The following is a 14,592-nucleotide window of genomic DNA, read 5'->3' on the forward strand; positions in this document are numbered from 1 at the left end:
AATTTTCAGTTATTGAGTGCCATTCTGGACGTAGTGGACTTTTAAACTTTTTCTCTTATTGGTTACCTGAAACACGAAAGAATAAAGAGCAGAGCAATAAGCAAACGAAGTAATGTTATAAAGGATAGTAATTTTATTTGCAAAAGAGCAGTTTTGGCATAGGAAAATGAGTCAGTCTTAGTTCACTCAGATAATTATCGTCACATGCATAGCAAATGCCAGTGTGTCCTCTCAGTTTCTCTTCATCAAGAATATGAGTTCCGTGACACTTGCCTCCAGACAATAAAACAAGAAAGAGAAAAAAATATATGGGTTTCAGTCTGTGGAATTTAAATTAAAAATTAAAAATTGGAAAGACCACCAAATCCTTTTTCATTAGCACAAGCATATTTTTATCTTCTTTAGTTTTGACCACATAGTATATAATTACAATATCTCTTAAGTGTGTTGTTTTGCATTTTCTGTATGGCAAGGGTGAGTAGCTCTCTATAAGAGTGCTAGCTATGTATGTGTTTGTGTCTATAAAACGCCATATTAGGAATGCTTTTTACATTGTAAATTACTACAGCATTCTTAAATTATTTTAAAATGAATAGGTAAAAACAAAATTTTAAGTTAGGTAAATTCATATAGTGAACTTTGGTTTTATTTTACTTAATCATGGCCAAGAAATAGAATTGATACGTATTGCCAAAGGTCAATACTGTTTCAAGTTAGTCTACAAATTTAGTGACCCTGTTTTCCAAACCAAAATCTAGACACACCATTTGACATTAGAAAAAAAAGTTGAATCTGAAGTGACCTGGAAAATCCAGAACATAGGATTACCAGCCTATGAAGTGATTATTAGGAAAGTTATATGTCAATTTCAACGTAGTTTAAATAAAAGAAGGTAAAACTTGTTAGAATGTATACCACGTGTGACTTTTAGAAACTGTAATGTTAAACTACTCACATGGTTCCTATTTAAGGAACATTGGTTTTGCAACTTTCTGTATTTACATTTTCTTGCTCAAGTTAGGAGTCCAAGGTTAAAGAACACCACCACCAACAACAAAAAAGACCAATTTGTAACTGTTTCAAATACTCTGGTCATCTTAACATTATACAATTATGATCATGCTTAAAGTTTGAAATATTAAAAGTCTTTTTTTGAGACGGAGTCTCGCTCTGTTGCCCAGGCTGGAGTGCAGTGGTGCTATCTCGGCTCACTGCAACCTCTGCCTCCCAGGTTCAAGCAAGTCTCGTGCCTCGGCTTCCCAAGTAGTTGGAATTTCAGGCGCCCGCTGCCATACCTGGCTAATTTTTGTATTTTTAATAGAGATGGTTTTTCGCCATGTCGGCCAGGCTGGTCTCAAACTCCTGGCCTCAGGTCATCCGCCCACCCCGGCCTCCCAGTGTGCTGGGATTATAGGCATGACCCACAGTGCTCACCCTAGTTTTCATTGTTGTTTTTGTTTTTGTTTTGTTTTGTTTTGTTTTTTGAGGCAGAGTCTCGCTGTGCTGTCCAGGTTGGGTGCAGTGGCACGATCTTGGCTCACTGCACTCTCTGCCTCCTGAGTTCAAGCGATTCTCCTGTCTCAGCCTCCTGAGTAGCTGGGACTACAGGCACTTGCCACCACACCCGGCTAATTTTTGTATTTTTGGTAGAGACGGGGTTTCACCATTTTGGCCAGGCTGGTCTCAAACTCCTGACCTCAAGTGATCCGCCTGCCTCGGCCTCCCAAAGTGCTGGGATTACAGGCGTGAGACACTGCGCCGGGTCGCCTCAGGGTTTTTTTTGTTTTCTGTTTTGTTTTTAAGGTTATAACAAAAGGTTAATGAAAGGCAAATCCCTGCTTGCCAATTTGTCTAATGTATATTATTATCATATTAACAGAAACTTGTACCAATTTGTATTTCAGACAAATGGAGCTTCTTATATCTAAAATGTTAAAACAATAAAACTGTCATTCTTCAAATAATGTCATCCCTTGACCCTTGCAAATTAAAATACAAATTATGTTCTTACACTACTAAAATTTCTTTACAATTTCCTACCTAACTAAATAACATATCTCTTTCCTGCTCTTTCCATGTTAATTAAACCTCTCACTTTACCATTTTCAAACACTATTCTACCCTTTCATCACAACTTCCTCTCATTCACAGTCTTTTTTCCCCTCATCTTTACCCAACTGTCAAAACAGCTTTTCAGTTGCCTTCCTGCCTTTAGAGTGCTGACCCTTTGTTAGTTTCTACTTTTCACAACCGCGTCGTCTTTTCTCAACTGCTCTTTTGTCAACTGAAAATTGAGAACAGCTTTTTTCTACATAAATCGAATGGTGCCCTGTGATATAATGACTCAAAGTTTATGTGATTGTTTAACTTCAGCCTCTTACTCTAGAAAATTTTACCTATGATTGATTAATTATAGGTATCAATTTCTTGCCAGCTTATATGGGATCAGGATCAGTAAGTACATATGTCCATGTAGTCAAAAGAATATGTAAACCTTTGAAACATTTTATGTAATATGGCATGTCTTCTCAGAAAAAATAGCCTTTTCTCCCTGCTTGAAACAATTCCAATACAGTTTTAAGAGGTATCAGAGAGGCATTCTATGGCTTTCCATCTATAAGTAAGTATCTTTTCTCCTAAGATGAGCTGATGTAACCCACATTTTAGTTGTGAATTCCCAACCCTGATTTTTTTGTATGTTTTTTAAAATAGTAAACTTCCTAGAAAGTAATATATTTTCTTTTACCGGAAGAGGAAGAAAGTACTTTAGTAGAGTTTCAAATTTTAACAGTTCCTGTTTCCCACTATGCTCTGAAAATTTGTAGGGCGGTTTATGAATACCCTCTGATTTTAGAATCTGTGGGCGAAGGCATCTGTTTTAGTTACAGAGTTTATTTCCATGCCCTTAATAGGAGATGGCAGTCTTCAATGGGGTGTTCATACATTGGTCATGAGATATGTCTTTTTCAATGAAGGAAGACATCTATGAGATAGAAAACCTTTGCAGGAAAGAGAGTAAAAGCCAGATTTTATTTTTAATTGGCTTACATTAGGTAATAACAACTTCCTTTTAAATGCCCTCTTTTTGATTACCAAAATACCACTGTTAATTCAAATAAAGTCAGATTGAAAAATAGGTTAAAAGATATCTCTCTATATAAAAGAAATATCATAATTCCTAGTAGGTAGTACATAGTCATGAAGAAACTAACCAGCAAAGAGTCAACGTAATGATAAGAATGAAAGAGTTGCAGGGAAACAGAATTTATCCAGTGACTCTCCAAAATCATCCCACTTCCTCCATTTACACAGCAGATACCGGGTACCATTGAGTTGTATATGGCCTGTAATAAAACCATCTTTTATTATCAGTAATGTTCTGAACAGAAGCAAAGTAGTTAAACAGTCTCAAGGGTGGGAACGTGTGTTTGGCATCTTCAAGGCAAGGCTTGAAGACAATTTATTAGAGAAGTTTGAAAGTGGTAGAGTAAAGGAAGCTAAAGAATTAGCCTTAGGAAAACTATGGTAGATAGCCATGGGAAATGATCTCAGAACTACCTCCTGCTCTGATTTTTACTGTGAATTCATTTATTTTCTAAACATGGTCAGAGGGATACAAATGTAATCCTAGATAGTGAAAGAGGATGCTAGAAAGTTTTCAGTTGGCTGCTGTTGAGGGCCCAGATAGAACAAAATTAGAGGAAATGGTAGTACAACTGTCTATACAAAATTTTTAAAATATTCAGAAAAGATGGGGATATTGTACCTTTGAAAAAATTGTCTGGCTTAACCTGGTTTGGTTGGTTGATTGTTTCAAGCAGGAGTTAGAGAAAACAGGCTGGAAAAATATGCAGATCTGCAGAGAACTACAGGAAAGAATGTGGAGTAAAGGTTGTGCTGTACCTGTGCAGTTACTTAGAATGGAATGCTGTGGAAGCTGATTGCCATGGTAACCAATAATCTTTTTCCTGAATGGGGGAACAGAACAACCATGAGGAAAATGTTTTAAATGAGCTACCTTATTTTGTGACTGTTATGGTGCCAGCTAAAACAAAAACAACCCACAAGATATTTAGGACAGTCATTCCTATGGAAGGAAATGGCTTTATTTTCAGAGAGACAAGGCTGAGGCAGAAATTCTGGAGTATTTCAAAGAGAGATGGGGCTTTAAGATGGCAATTGCAAACTTTCTGAAGCAGAACATAATGGATAAATATTATGTTTATGGCTAAAGCAGGCAGAAGCAAGACCTAGAACCCGTGTTAAAATTTCTCCCAAGCATAAGAATCAGAAATAAATGAAGATTCTCAACACTTGAGTTTCAGCCAAAATATTTCATGAATTATTTATGAGGCTTTTCTTTTAATCTTGTTCTAAATTTTAATTTCTCTAAATATTAAATGGAAATGGTAAATGTTTCTGTATTACTTAGGGTTCTCTAGAGAAACAGAACCAATAGGGTATATATAGGGAGAATGATAGGCAGGTAGGTAGATGATTGACAGATACGTAGATAGATGTGAGATTTATTATGGGACGTGGCTCATGTGATTATGGAGGCCAAGAAATCAATGTCTGAAGCTGGAGAACTAGGGAAGCTGGCAACATAATTCAGTCTCAGCCTACAAGGCCTGAGAACCAGGGAAACCAATGTTGTAACTCTCAGCTCAAGGCTGAAGGCCGGAGAACTTGGAGTTCTGATGTCCAAGAACAGGAGAAGACAGATACCCTAGCTCCAGAAAAGAGAGATAATTTGCCTTTCCTCTGACTTTTTGTTCTACCCAGGTACTCAGCAGATTGGACAGTGCCCACCTACATTGGCGAGGGTGGATTTTCTGTACTCAGTCCACAGATTCAAATGCCATTCTCTTCTAGAACCACCCTCAGACACACCCAGAAATAATGCTTTACCCACTACTTATGTATCTTTTAAGCCAGTCAAGTAGATACCCAAAATAAACCATCATATCTGTAGTCAATATTTATTCTATTATCATTATTATTATTTTGAGATAGAGTCTCGCTCTATCGCCCAGGCTGGAGTACAGTGGCACGATCTCGGCTCACCGCAACCTCTGCCTCCCGGGTTCAAGCAGTTCTCTGTCTCAGCCTCCCTAGTAGCTGGGATTACAGGCACCCACCACCACGCCCAGCTAATTTTTGTATTTTTAGTGGAGACAGGGTTTTACCATCTTGGCCAGGCTGGTCTTGAACTGCTGACCTCAGGTGATCCACCCGCCTCGGCTCCCCAAAGTGCGGGGATTATAGGCGTGAGACACTGCATCCGGCCTATTCTATTATTTTTAATAACATCATATATTTTTATTGTATATATCAGCGATCCCCAACCTTTTTGGCACCAGAGACCGCTTTTGTGGAAGACAATTTTTCCCCTCGGTAGGATGGGGGAGATGGTTTCAGGATGAAACCATTCCACCTCAGGTCGTCAGGCGTGCGTTAGGCACTCATAGGAAGCGCACAACCTAGATCCCTTGAATGAATGAATGAATGAATGAATGAATGAATGAATGAACTTGCATGTGCAGTTCACAATGGGGTTCATGCTGCTATGAGAAAGAACTCTGAACCGTCATGTTCCTAAGATTCACGCTGCTGATCAGACAGGAGGTGGGAGGTGGAGCTCAGGCAGTAATGCTCACTCATCTGCCACTCACCTCCTGCTGTGCTGCCTTGTTCCTCACAGGCCATGGACCCATATCAGTCTGTGGCCCGGGGGTTAGGGACCCCTGATATAAATGATGGCAATACATGATAAAAATATAGTTTTCCTATTTTGATTAGGTCATCTTCTAAAATCTCTTACACTTAGAATAAAATCCAAACTCCATGCCTCGACCTAAGAGGTACTGCATGGTCTGGCCCCTGCTCACCTCTCTTGCCTTGGTTTCCATTTCCCCCTCCATTGCTAGTGTGTGGGATGGTGCATTGTCAACTGCATGAGCAAAAACTCCAGGTAATGGTGACTTAACCTATAAGGTCATTTTTTAATTTGCTTATTAAAAAGAAGTCTGGAGGTAGGTGGTCTTAACAGTTGATTTGGAAAGTCCAAGGTGTCATTAGAGTCTTTCCATCCTTTTATTTTGCTATCTTCATGTGTTTTCTTTTAAACCTGGATTGCTGTCCCTTTCTTTTTTGGAAGATTATTGTATTTCCAGGCATCCCATTCAAAGAACACCCAAAACAGGAAGGGAGGGAAGGAGACTGAGTTATTTTCTCTTTTATGGCTGCTTTTTTTTTTTTTTTTTTTTTTTTTTTAAACCAGGGAGAAAAACTCTGAAGGGACCTCAAGAAAATTCCTTCTCATGTCTTGTTGGCCAGAACTAGATTACATGCTCATCCCTAAATCAGTGATTGATAGTTTGGAATTGGATTTTCAATGATTGGCTTAGACAAATGGCGGTTCATCCCTTGAGTCTGCCTATCGCGACTGAACCAAATTAAAACTCTCAGCATGGAAGAAAGGCCAGTGGCCATTGGGCAAGCAAACCACATATTTGCCACGCAGCCTGAAGCCACTCATATTCCTGCTGATCTTCAAGTATGACAAGCTTGCTCCAAAAGCAGGGCCTTTGCACTTTTTTTGTTCCTTCTGCCTGGAACACGTATGTCCAAGACCTTCACATAGTGTGCTCCTCCTCATCATTCAATTCTGTGCTCAAATTACATCTCTTGAAAAAGATCCTCTTTATAAAATATCTGTACATCCATAGCCATTAATCTTCCACTTAATTTGCTTTATTTTCTTCATAGCATATTCAACACTGTCTAAAATGGTATTATATATTAGTGTACTCGTAGAATAGAGCCTCATGAAGAGGAACTTTGCCTACCTTGTTTACTTTCCTGTCTGTAATAGCAAGACAATGTCTAGCACAGAGTGGGTGCTCAATAAATGATTATTGAATGAATGGATTTGCTAGGACTTTCGGTTATCCTTAGGTAGAAATTACTTAAGTCAGGGTTCTTTTTTTTTTTGAGACAGAGTCTTGCTCTTTAGCCAGGCTGGAATGAAGTGGCCTTATCTCAGCTCACTGCAACTTACGCACTCAGCTCACTGCAACTTCCGCCCCTCAGGTTCAAGCCCTTCTCCTGCCTCAGTCTCCTGAGTAGCTGGGATTACAGGCGCCTGCCGCCACGCCCAGCTAACTTTTTGTATTTTTAGTAGAGATGGGGTTTCACCATGTTGGCCAGGCTGGTCTCAAACTCCTGACCTCAGATGATTCACCCACCTCGGCCTCCCAAAGTTCTAGGATTACAGGCGTGAGCCACAGCACCCAGCCTAGTCAGGGTTCTTAACAAGTTAGCTAGAGCAAACAACAGCATCTGCTCTAACTAGAACACAGGGATTTGGTAGGGTGGTATACATAGCTCATAGAATCATTGGGAGGGCTGGGGAATCCTCATGCTGAAGTCCCTGGAACAAGAACTTGTAGGAAACAGAACATTCAAATTAGGTATTTTGGGTTGTGCTTAATAACAAATACTACTTTTTTTCCCCCCCCCAGAGGCAGGATCTCGCTGGGGGAGTGCAGTGGCATAATCACAGCTCACTGCAGCCTCAGCCTCCCAGGGTCAAATGATCTTCCTGCCTTAGTCTCCCAAGTAGCTGGGACTACAGGCACATGCCAATACGGCAACTAATTTTTGTATTTTTTGTGGAGATGGGGTCTCACTATATGCCCAGACTGGCTCAAATTCCTGGGCCCAAGCAGTCCTTCTGCCTCGGCCTCCCAAAGTGTTAGGATTACAGGTGTGAGCCGCTATGCCCAGCAAAATGCTACTCTTTACAAAGGTGGCGCACAGTATAGGAAAACCATAAGAGAGAGGACAGTGGCTGGCATAGCAGCACAGACTATCCCCTCTGTGCCTGAAAGGACGGGAAGAAGGAGCAATGCATGGAACCTGGAGGCAGAGACGGCTGTGTGGAAAGCGTTGTCTGAAGTAGCTATATCCTTTGCTTAAAGGTCACAGCCAGCTCACAGAGACCCCACAGTGAGGCAGCCCAGGAAATGAATAACTCAACTTTACTCTCCTTCCCACCCCACCCGCCATCTCCTGTTGCATTCCTCCTTCTAAAGCTGACATACAGGAAGCTGGGCAGAGGAGCCCAGTGATGTAGTCCATATCGTCCTGGGGCAAAGAGCAGGAAAAAGAAGGCTCAAAGATGGATCTGGAGAGGCAAACTAAAGATACCCAGCCCAATTCCATTTAGCTATCAGATTAGCAGTTATATTAAAGTTTGGCATGTGGGAAAACAAGCACTACCACACAGTAGGAGTGTAAATTGGTATATCCTTGAAGACATATATAAATTTTGACACAGCAGTTCCACTTTAAGGAATTTATCCTACAGATACTCTTTTTCAAGTGTTCAAATAAACGTAGATTTTTTTGTATTGCTTTAAAATGAAAAAAGGGAGAAGAGACAACCTGTATGTCTATCAATAGAGGACTAGTACAATCATATAATAAAATACTATGCAGGTATTTAAAAGAATGAGGTAGATCTATAGTTCTGATACGGAAAGATGCCTAATACAGAAAAAAATTCTGGATGGATATAATAAACTGAATTGTGGTTAACTTGAGAGAGTGCGATTGTAAATTTGAAATTTAAAGAGGAGAGGAGGATTTTAAAAAAGATTTCTGTAACACCATTTGTATTGTTTGCATTTTTTATCATGATTATATATTATTGTAATAATACAAAACCAAACCATATTATTTTGAAAATATTAAAAATACACAAATATGTTTAAAATTCAATTGCGGGAGGACAGAATGAGACGTTAATATACTCTTAATTGTCCTATCTTCCTCTCCTTTATATCTTTTTTGTTAGAAAATACTGTAAGTTGGCTGGGCACGGTGGCTTACACCTGTAATCCCAGCACTTTGGGAGGCCAAGGTGGGCGGATCACCTGAGGTCAGGAGTTCGAGATCAGCCTGATCAACATGGAGAAACCCTGTCTCTATTGCAACATGAATAGTGGGATACCCTGTTGCTGAAAAGTCAATTCTATGAGGCTGCTAAGCAGTTTTACAGTTGTATGCTAGAAGGGAAAGGAAGTGTTGTATAAAACAGAATTTGGTCAACCTTTGTATTCATTGTGGGTCCTTAGACCATACCTGAGTTTATGCTAATGAAATTACTCAACACAGGGGTAGGCCATACCAGAAATACCAGGCCTGTGATTAGAGGATGAGGGCTTTGAGTAAGACATTATTAGCCCAGCCTCTGAGAAGGAGGAAGGGGCTAGGGATTGAGTTCAGTTACATGGCCAGTGAATCAATCCATGATCCCTATTTAAAGAACCACCAATAAAACTCCAGACGCTGAGGCTCAGGTGGACTTCCCTAGTTAGTAGTCATACATTTGTGTGCCAGGAAAGTGTCCTGAGGACACGGAAGCTTCACATTTGGGATCCTCCCAGACCTTACCCTATGTATCTTTTTAGTTGTCTGTTCCTGATTTGTGTCCTTTTTTTTTCTTTTTGAGACACAGTCTAACTCTGTCACAGGACTGGAGTACAGTGGCACGATCTCAGCTCACTGCAACTTCCCCTCCCGGGTTCAAGTGATTCTCCTGCCTCAGCCTCCCGAGAAACTGCGTCTACAGGCACGTGCCACGATGCCCAGCTAATTTTTGTATTTTTAGTAGAGACGGCATTTCACCCTGTTGGCCAGGATGGCCTCCATCTCCTGACCTCATGATCCACCTGCCTCGGCCTCCCAAAGCACTGGGATTACAGGCATGAGCCATTGCGCCTGGCCTTGTGTCCTTTATAATAAAACTATAATCATAAGTATAGCACTTTCCTCAGTTCTGTGAATTATTCTAGCAAGTTATTTAATGGGAGGGGATGGTGGGAACCCCTGAGTTTGTAGCCAGTTGATCAGAAACGTAAGTAACCTGGAAACTCCTGATCTTGTGGCTGGTATGTGAAGTGAGGTCAGTCTTGTGGGAGACTGTGCCATTAGCCTGTGAAAGTTACCTAACTCCAAATAGTTAGCATGATAATTGCACTGCAGAAGGAAAAACCACATACCCCCTCAGAACCCAAGAGACAATGAGAAACTGTCTCATGACACCCTCCTGAAAGATAGGAAGGCAAGTGAGAAATGACCTTGAAGCAACTCCTCCCAGGCCTCCCATGGTCTCATGTTCCAGGAGGATCACAAGATATTCTGCCAAAATTTATGTCAGCTACAGTTAAGGCTTGCATGAAAAAAGGTCTGGAAATATGTTTGCCAAAGTAATGGGCTGGGCACAATGGCTCATGCCTGTAATCCCGGCACTTTGAGAGGCCAAGACAGGAGGGCTGCTTGAGTCCAGGAGTTCAAGACAAACCTGGCCAACACAGAGAGACCCTGTCTCTACAATAAATAAAAAATAAATTAGCTGGATGTAGTGTTGAGCACCTATATAGTTCTAGCTACTCAGGAGGCTGAGACGGGAGGATTGCTTGAGCTCAGGAGTTCAAGACTGCGGTGAGCTATGATCATGCCACTGCGCCCCATATTGGGCAACAAAGCAGGATCACATCTCTAAAAACAAAAAAAAAACAAAGTGATGGCAGTTGTCACTGGGTCATGGAATCCGAAGACTTTGGCTTGCTTTTTGCTACTTTTCTTCATTATACTTTATAGAGACAATTTAGGGTGTGGTTAAGTATAGACTCTGGGGACATCCTGCCTAGGTTTGAATTTCAGCTCTGTCATTTAGTAACTTCATGTTCTTGATACTGATCCACTAACCTGCCCTTTCAATCCAAGGGCTCAGCCAGCTCAAGTCTCTCCTAGGAGTGCATTCACCTCTTTTATTAATACCTTCTTCATCTACAAGAACGTCATGTGGAACTGTCATTTTCCTTCCTGAAATGAAGATTTAATATGTCCATGATAATGCCCTAATTTATCATCTTTGTTTTTCCATTAAATTTTAAATAACCCAATGAACAACAAGAAAAAGAAAAAATTCTAGCTTGCCATGATTGGTTTCTTGGCAAACCAAGACTTCAAGCAAATTACTTAGCCTCTTGATGCCTAAGCTTTCTTATTTGTAAAATGGAGAATAAATAATAGTCCTTACCTCATACAGTTGTGAGGATTAAGTGAATGAAAACAAAACCCTTGGAACAGTGCCTGGTACACAAAAAGCACTCATATATGGTAGCTATTTTTAAGACTTTTATGTGTTATTTGATTTGTATACAGTGACTACATGTCACTGTAAACCCAATTAAAACATACAAAAATATCAAATTTTCTGTTTATGTCTCATTTACGTTTTTCACTTCACAACTAGATGAATTAGCCACTTTTTTTTCTTTTCTTTTTTTTTTTTTTTGAGACAGAGTTTTGCTCTTGTTGCCCAGGCTGGAGTGCGGTGGCACAATCTTGGCTCACTGCAGCCTCCGCCTCCTGGGTTCAAGCAATTCTCCTGCCTCACCCTCCTGAGTAGCTGGGATTACAGGCACGTGCCACCACACCCAGCTAATTTTTTTGTAATTTTAGTAGAGACTGGGTTTCATCATGTTGCCCAGGCTGGTCTTGACCTCCTGACCTCAGGTGATCCACCTGTGTTGGTCTCCCAAAGTGCAGGGATTACAGGCGTGAGCTACCACGCCCAGCCAATTAGCCACATTTTTGCTTATCATCCTAACATTTCATAGTCGCCGTGTAGAGAAATGGGATAAGTTTAAGCTAGAGAAAGCATTTGAAAACTGAGATGAATATCTTAGATGAATATATACATAAAACTTTACTTAAAATTCTTTCACTACCACCTCCAAAATAAACCAAAGTTAACATTTTAGTCTTATGTGTATTTAAAGGAAGTGCATTAAAATGTTCATTATATTTTATCTCTGGTTAATGAAATTTTGTATACTTTTTCTTTATACATTTATACATATTGTAAATTCAAGTGAGCATGTATTACTTTTTGGAATCAGAAAAAAATGTTATTTTTAAAGATAAAATTATTTTTATCAGAGTTCTTTTTGAACTGTGCAAAGAGAGAAACATAAAATATTTGAGATTCCAGTAACATGAGAGATTACTTTTGAAACATTCTGAAATTATATTTTCTATTGGTTTTTAACAAGATTTACAACCTACTCAAAATGCAGTAGAGTGGGCATCACAAAGCAAATTTATTTGAAAGCACCAGAACCAGTACATGAATAGTCATGACATTCAGCAACATGTCCCTATTGAAAAACGATTTTAGAATCTATAATGTTGGTTGTTGTACTAACAGGGTAAGCTACATGTAGAATAAAATGAAAAATAAAAGTAGTGATTAAAGATGATTAGAGATTAAAAAAGAGAAAATATTTTAATGAAACTGCCCTTTGTAATGTTAATACTAATCACACTCAAATACAGACATGAACTTTGAGAATAGCAGTAAATTCTTATATAGGGCTATTAAGAACATGAATTTTGGAATCAGATGGATTTTGAGTTTGAGTCCTCTTGGCCCAGCCAGGTAGCACGGGATGTGTTATTTAAACACATCATCTCTAAGCCTCAGTCTCCCAGATTCTAAGATGTGAATAATGATAGTACCTGAAGGATTTGTTGTAATAATTAAATGAAATATTTACTAAGCAAATGCTTAGTAAATGCACTCTTTACATATGAAAGACAGAGTCTCGCTCTGACACCCAGGCTGGAGTGCAGTGGCGCAAGCTCGGCGCACTGCAAGCTCTGCCTCCTGGGTTCACGCCATTCTCCTCCCTCAGCCTCCCGAGTAGCTGGGACCACAGGCACCCACCACCACGCCTGGCTAAGTTTTTGTATTTTTAGTAGAGACAAGGTTTCACTGCATTAGCCAGGATGGTCTTGATCTTCTCACCTCATGATACGCCCGCCTCGGCCTCCCAAAGTGCTGGGATTACAGGTGTGAGCCACCACGCCCAGACTTCTGTTTCTCTTACTGATGTGAAAATTAGTTGCATTTTTTTCTATTCCTTGTATTACCTTACAATCAGCTACTTAAGAGGAACTATAAAATGAAAAGGGAACATTAGACTATGTAAGAATTAGGGAAACTGGCTCTCTCTTCCACCACCCAAGATGCCAAAAGGAACAAAGGCCAAGGGGAAGAAGGTGGCTCCAGCCCCTGCTGTCATGAAGAATCAGGAGTCCAAGAAAGTGGTGAATCCCCTGTTTGAGAAAAGGCCTAAAAATTTTGGCATTGGACAGGACATCCAGCCCAAAAGAGACCTCACCTGCTTTGTGAAATGGTCCCGCTGTATCACGTTGCCGTGGCAGAGAGCCATCCTCTATAAGCAGCTGCAAGTGCCTCCTGCGATTAACCAGTTCTTTCAGGCTCTGAACCACCAAACAGCTACTTAGCTGCTTAAGCCGGCCCACAAGTACAGGACAGAGACAAAGCAAGGAGAAGAAGCAGAGGCTGTTGGCCTGACTGAGAAGAAAGCTGCCGGCAAAGGGGATGTCCCCATTAAGAGACTACCTGACCTTTGAGCAGGAGTTAAGACCGTCACACCTGGGTGGAGAACAAGAAAGCTCAGCTGCTGGTGATTGCACACAACGTGTGGCACACAACGTCTGGTTGTCTTCCTGCCTGCCCTGTATTGTAAAATGGGGGTCCCTTACTACATTATCAAGAGGGAAGCAAGACTGGGACGTCTAGTCCACAGGAAGAACTGGATCATTGTCACCTTCACACAAGTTGATGTGGAAGACAAAGGAGCTTTGGCTAAGCTGGTGGAAGCTATCAGGACCAATTACAACAACATATATGATGAGATCTGAGACAATGTCCTGGGTCCCAAGTCTGTGGCTCACATTGCCAAGCTCAAAAAGGCAAAGGCTAAAGAACTTGCATCAAATTGGGTTGAATGTACACTGCTGAGTTTTCTATATATAAAAATAATTAAAGTAATACAAATTTTCCTTTAAAAAAAAAAGAATTAGGGAAACCAACTTCAAATTTCTGAAATGTATTCTTTTAAAGCATCTGAAACCTGTGTGTTTTTTACACAGAGGCATACATACCAACTCTGTGATATTATCCAGTGTAAAAGGAAAGCAAAACAGAGACCCTAGCATACAAACAGAAAATATTTTTTACTTCATGTTCAGTGATCTCTGAATCCTGAACTAAGCTACATTTTGGTCTTTTTCATCTATAAACGGGAGTGCAGATTATCATTGACTTGGTATTGGGATAAACTCCTGGCCTTTTAAGAATGCCTTTTCTTGGCCGGGCGCGGTGGCTCAAGCCTATAATCCCACCACTTTGGGAGGCCGAGACGGGCAGATCACGAGGTCAGGAGATCGAGACCATCCTGGCTAACACGGTGAAACTCCATCTCTACTAAAATTACAAAAAAATTAGCTGGGTGTGGTGGCGGGAGCCTGTAGTCCCAGCTACTCAGTAGGCTGAGGCAAGAGAATGGTGTGAACTAGGGAGGTGGAGCTTGCAGTGAGCCCAGTTCGTGCCACTGCTCTCCAGCCTGGGTGACAGAGAGAGACTCCATTTCAAAACAAAACAAAACAAAAAAAGAATGCCTTTTCTTGCACAAAGGCTCATGT

General features: G+C 40.5%; 1 pseudogene; it reads left to right on the plus strand.

Annotated features, from left to right (window-relative positions):
- The first annotated feature begins 12,977 nt into the window (after positions 1-12,977).
- Positions 12,978-14,098, plus strand: LOC106998799 (large ribosomal subunit protein eL8 pseudogene; annotated as a pseudogene).
- Positions 14,099-14,592: the final 494 nt, after the last annotated feature.

The sequence above is a fragment of the Macaca mulatta genome, chromosome 6, assembly GCF_049350105.2.
Source record: "Macaca mulatta isolate MMU2019108-1 chromosome 6, T2T-MMU8v2.0, whole genome shotgun sequence".
Lineage (NCBI taxonomy): Eukaryota > Metazoa > Chordata > Mammalia > Primates > Cercopithecidae > Macaca > Macaca mulatta.